This window comes from Colius striatus, chromosome 9 (assembly GCF_028858725.1).
Source record: "Colius striatus isolate bColStr4 chromosome 9, bColStr4.1.hap1, whole genome shotgun sequence".
Classification (NCBI taxonomy): Eukaryota; Metazoa; Chordata; class Aves; order Coliiformes; family Coliidae; genus Colius; species Colius striatus.
In genome coordinates, this window is record NC_084767.1 from 15432373 (window position 1) to 15438640 (window position 6268).

Sequence of the window (6268 nt, forward strand, 5' to 3'; positions counted from 1 at the left end):
AGGCTTTTCAGGAAACCTCCTGGGAGTTTGAAAAAACCTGAGGAAGGTGGATCTCCCAAGTCCATTTCCAAAACCTCTCATTCCTCTGATAGGGCCCACAGGAAAAGAAAACAAACCTATACTGGTTTATAAGAAGTTATTTCACCTGGTAAAAATCACTTCTTTACCATTTTCTATATAAAGACTAAAACCAGACACTTCCCTAAAATGGTTTGTGTCTGTAGGATGAAAGAGGGATTTCTATCAGTTACTGAACTAAAGCTGTTTAAACGTAGCTGTTAGTCCCTAGTTCAGCTGTACCTAATGAGTAGTGGCAGGTACGTGCTCCAAAAAACCCATTTCTTTCCTAAATGTGTGACTTTTTCTTGCCCTGCCAGCACAGCTATGGCAGTCCAAGCTGTTGCATAGCTCCACTGTCCCAGCAAAAAAACCCTCTTTCAGCCAATATGCTTTGTTTTGTTTGGAGACTGAATGTGAACTACAATTAATTTTCTCATTTCTGATAATCAGCCTTCCTCCCTCAATGTGCTGGATGATTTAACACTCATCTTTTTTCACTGCACTGTTACAAATCTGAATCTCTGGTTTGTGTACAGAAGATCTCTCCCAGATGACAGACTCTAGACCTCTGTGAATCCCCCACCATAAAACTCTACTGACTTACTTGCTGTGTCATCAGAAACTGAGGTGTACAGTCCTAGGCTTGTCCTCCTCCCCTCTGCTTAAAGATAGGCATCTGTTTGAGTAACTCCCATGTCCTTTATCAATCTCAACAAGCAGTTATTTTTCTCAAACAGGGAGATGGTAGCATTGCAGGCAGCAAAAGGGACCCAGGTTTACCAGGCCTGGACGGGGTGAGCGTGCCATGCCCTTTGGCACCATATCTGCTCGTTTGCTTTCTTGCATGGCTTGTGTGTGTTTCTGCTGCGGCCAAGCCCCATCCTGAGGAGTAAATCCCTCTTGGGAAAGGAAGGACACAAGGCAGCAGAGCTGGGGCAAGATGTTTCACATTGGTGTTTAGGAAAGGATGCCAATGTGTTGTGCCTTCTTCCAGTCAAAATGACTAGATAAGGAACGTGGGCAATGGGAGAGCACGTGTAGGATGGTTTCCCCTTCATGGAAAGGTGCTAAAAGTTAGTTCTGCTCTCTTGACACCTACGGCCTGGTTTCGTTCCCCTTATACCTGTGCTGCTGCAGCCTTTGAGTCTGATTCCTAGCTGGGTTTTGAAAAGCTTTCCCCAGAGCAAGAGCCTGTTCTGCTGTAAGCCCCGGAGGGCTTTTGCTGTGCTTCACAGAGCTCAGGTTGGAGGCCAGTGGTCACGCAGGAAGGTTCCTGCTCTGCTCCCTGAAAGGGCTCTGCATGACTAGCTAAGAGAGTCATTGTTTTCTTTTCTTGTTTTTTTTAACCATAGAAAATGCTGCATGTTAGATGATTTGCAGTTGTCTTCAGAGAAACAAAAGGGCACTAAGCTGTCTCTCTTTCAAAAAGTTAAATTACTTTCATATGTGTCCAAGCAACCAATTACTAGCAGCAGGCCCGCTTCAGCTCTCCATTTAGAGGAAACACAAGACCTGTCTGTATTGAAGACACTGTAAACTGCAGTAGATGTCTTCACCAATAGGTAACTGCTACGTGATTAGGCATAAAGCACTTGTCCATGCTTAGGTTGGTGAGGGCTAGGTGCATGTTGGCTGATGTGTTGTCCTCGTCCCCACCCTGCTGCAGGGCTCTCAGCAATGGCTTTCAGTCCAGGAGCACAAGCATGAGCCTTACGTGCAGATTAAGCTGACAAGACATTTTGGAACCACTCAAGTGGAACATGGTAGAAAGGCATGGAGTTCTATGATGGCCAAAATAAGCATTTTGAGAGCACAGGAAGGGGGAAAAGCGCAGAACAGAAATCAGCTCTGTCACCATTGGCATTAAGATGCGCTTTAACAGCAGGCCAAGATCTTTCTAGGTCAAATAACTGCTCTGTATTTTGTTCCCTTTGCCCCCAAACAACTCTGACAAATGTACAAGTTGCACTTTTCCCTTTTTATGAATAGTTATGGAGCAAAATATTGGCTGATGTCAGCGTAAAAATATGTATGTTTTCTAACTAATATCACAGGAAAGCATGTAAAAATAACTTGACCTGTTATACTACAAGTAGCTGGAGAGAGTGACCTTACTTCACTGCATCTGTTTTATTGGGCATAGGCTATTTTACATAGAAAATCAATACAGAATACAAAAAATGTGATGACTGACATTTACAGTAAAAAAAAGGTAAAAACGCATTTTGCCCTGTATTTGCACTAGCAGTTGCCTCCGTTGTGTACACACCTCCTGGGCTTCCCACCCCGAGGGGATGTGGAGGTGGCTCTGAGGGAAGGGTCAGTGCATGTGTGCTCTCTGCAGCATTACATGCAGAAATTCACGCAATCAGAGATCCAGGAGCCTTAAAAAACAAAACGGCATCAGAAAAGGCAGCTGAAGTCAGCTGTTTCTTCTAAAGTATCTTGTAAGAGTTGGTCAGACATAGTCCATTCCTCTTCTAAGGGTCTCCTTCCTTCTCAGTGTTCCCCTCCTGGTAAGTAAGCTCTTCTGCTTTCTGATTGCTGTATGTTTCTTGTATCTCCATCAGAAAAAGACAAGTATTTTCGCTCCTTTTCCATAGTCCACAACTCATCCCATTTCAATCAGTTCAGCAACTCAAGATTTCTTAAAGAAACTAAGTACTGCAGGATCAAATGTAACACATTTTAGGATACCTGGGGAGATGGGGGGGGGGAATCACATCACCACCCCCAAACTGAAAATCAAAAATTAACAAAAGATACATTTCCACATCATGCTTTCTATATATATGTCTGACTGCAAAAAGCCACTACCTTATAGAGCAGATTATGAAGTTAATTAGCTGTGGTTCCAAACTTTTATATTTGTGCACATTTTCTTTTTTGCTTAAAGGAAAAAGAAAGTGTAGATTTTCTTCTCTTTTTCCCCGGGGGTGTATTTGGTTTTGTGTTGTGCGTGACACATGGATTATATTGCCTGCATATTTTTGTGCCTATACAGTAAATGGGTTTTGCATGGTAATGGTGCTGCTAAACCTTTCGTTGTTGTGAAGACTGAGCCTCAGGTTTTTGGGTCTGACCCTTAAGTCACTGTCAACAGACATTAAATCTGTAAATTGAATTTTGCAGGGACCAGACGGACTGCCAGTGGCAGGATGTTGGCATAAGGTATGGTAGTAATCATCGTTGTATAACCTTGAGCATGTCCTGAGTAAGGATGTTTGCTGCATGGTGATTGTTTGCACTCTTGCACATCCTTTAAGCAACAGGTTATGTGCCTGGCAGATGTAATGTCATGCCTTGAGAGTGCAGGATTCCACCCAGCTTCATGTCTTATCCCTACAGCTGTAGGCTGGTGCTAGGAACACTGCTGCCAAAACTGCCTAAGCACAGAAAGGCATTTTTCTTAATAGTGCTGGTGGCAATGCCGTTGTGCAGGCTTGCCCAGGCTTGGCTTTATCACAGCCCAGGCAGTTTAGGAACCACTTGTGCAAGGATTACCCTTGCACACACTGCAAAACATGCTGGTGTGGCATCCTCAGCCCAGACCCTCCAGCTGGGACTATGACAGGTTACACCTTGAAACAAAGACTTCTCTGCCATTGTAATGACCAATAAACTGCTTCCTTCAGTGCTGGAATTGGTCAACCTGGGTGCACGTGCCAGGTAATTTGTGCAGTCTCACGTACCAAGAAGAGACTGGGGTGGTAAGTGCTAAAGACAGCCTGGGAGGACCCAGAGAGACATTTTCCCCTGTAAGATAAGGGTTTGATCCAGACTTGGAGGAGGAGGCTGTAACTTCATCCTCCAATGAGGACATGACACTGAAGCTGAGTGGAATTACCAACCCAGTTTGAAGCATGTGGTATGTGCACACGGTCTGAGTTAATAGCAAGCATGTTACTAACTGGCTGCACACCCTCAGTTAGAACATGAGCACGCCCTTAGCATTGAGAAGATTTTAATTCTGTGGTAATTTGGGTGTACTGATAATACTAAAAGAAAGCTGAATGCAGCTCCTTATAATACTAACAGGAAGATTGGTCAGTGTATTGAACGGAGCATCGTTTCTCTGATGGAAGTGTTTGTGTGTTCTCTTTCAGTGATCTCTAAGCATGAAGCACAGTATGTAAATAGTGTGACATATTTTGATCTTTTTAATTTTTGTATAAAAAAAGGAAAAAAAAAAAGAACTTTCAACAGTAATATATTGACCTTTTTTTATACTGGATCCTGTCACTTAATGGACTTTGAAAATACTGTAAAGCTCCCAAACCGGTAAGATGCACGTGGCCACACGGGACTACAGTGGCTGGGAATGCAGAGTGCTGCCTGCTAACCTCTCTGCCTGAACTAACAGCACTGAGGGAGCGTGCTGCCTGCTGTGCCTTGCCGTGGGACCGAGGGAGAAAGCCCTGGCCTGACTTGGCTCTCAACTCTGTACTTGCATTGCACACGCACATTAAAAGGGTGACAAAAACTATCTGAAAACAAAGAAGAAAAAAAGGATGCAGCCCTAGAAATGAAGGCAGCTGCTCTGTACCATCTGGTCAAACAAGAGAAGGACTTGCAACTTGCAGGGGAAACAAAGCCAAGCTCCATTCATTGCTACCTGCTGTTGATGTGATGGAAACAGCAGTTATTTGGCTAAACAGAACAACCTCGACTACCTGTGGTGATTTCCACTACTATCAAGAAAAGCTTCTTTCTCAAGAGGAAGCACCTCTGTGTCCTGTGCGAGGTCTGTGGCTGAAGATGTGCAAGCGCTTTGTTACTGTGGAACCCAAATTCCCCAAGAAACCTCCACTGCAGCATTTCAAAATGCAAAATCCCAGTAATAATTTCAGTGCAGACAGCTGCAGGACAGGGAGGGCTCTGCTCAAGTCTTTTCTTAAGCAGCAGAGCACAAAATGTTGCTGTTGGGGTTCTCAAAACTTGGGAATTTGGAGTATTTAATTGTCTTGGTTTATAGGGTTCATTTGCATTTTGATTCTTCTTGGTTTATGTGGTTTTAACTGTAAACTCTGTAACTCTGCAGAGTCCTCTTGTCCCTGTCCTCCTCTACCCTTTTTTGGTCTCTTTCTTTAAATTCTCTCATCTCAGGCACATCCCGTGCAGAGCAGGGTAATGAATAAAAAGGATTATGATTCTGTTATCTGCACATGGCATTAAGTGACATGAATAAAAAAATTGCCAACTATTTCAATTTTTAAAGATGTGGAAAAAAAAAAACCCAGATTGTGCTGTAAAGAGCCATTAAAAATTATTTCAGGGAGGAAGAAAATGGTTTACAGCTGAGTCTGTTCAGCTTCTAATGAAGACAAAGAGGCAATCAAATTCCTTTACAGGGAGGAGATACTTTATATTAACAAGTTCTTAAACTGAACAGAAAAAGATGTAAAAATATCTGTCCAATGGGCAGAAGCTGAAGCCACACAAAACCAAACAAAGTTGTGGATTTTTAATGGTGGGCCCGGTTTAATCCTAACCAGATCAGTGACATCATCCCCATCCCTTCAATCCCTTTTTGATTTAACAGATCATTTCTGGAGGAAATGCTTTGGCCCAATCCAAGTTGCTAGGTTCTGTGTAGGGATCTTAGTTGAAATGAAGAGCCTGTCCACATCAAACCAGACGGTGTGAGGGCTCTTTGTGGCCTTGATCTTTGAGAATACAGCAGGGAGTCATTTTTGGTGCACTGAGTAGATCCAAACCCTTGGTTAGAGCCCTGTTCTACCGCATCCCTATGAGAAGCTACTGCCAGGGAGCAGGACAGGGATGTGGCCATGCAGGGCTAACCTGCCCTGTGCATGCTGAACTAGAGCTAAGGTAGTTCTTGCCCCAGTATTCTGGAGAACAGTAGGAACATGCTCAGTGCCCCACGCAGGCAGGCTCATGTTTGATGGATGTCTGTGATTTCTATCTGTGACTGTGTCCTAAGTGTCCAGAGCTTATCCTTTGGGTCAGCTGGGAGCAGTTGTCTGAAATGGTCATCTAGCTTGATAGATGGGGACATTAAAGACTGATGGCTGTAGGTGGTGAACCTCTGTTACCTGTCTTTGCTAGCTGCTTGGGGTCTACCCGTACACATTGCTTGCTTTGTGGCTATACTTTGCATCTTGACCAGTTGCTGACCATTTTCTTGGTCACCATATAGATTAAATCCATGTAAATTCAGATCAACTAACAAATCAAGAAACGAGAA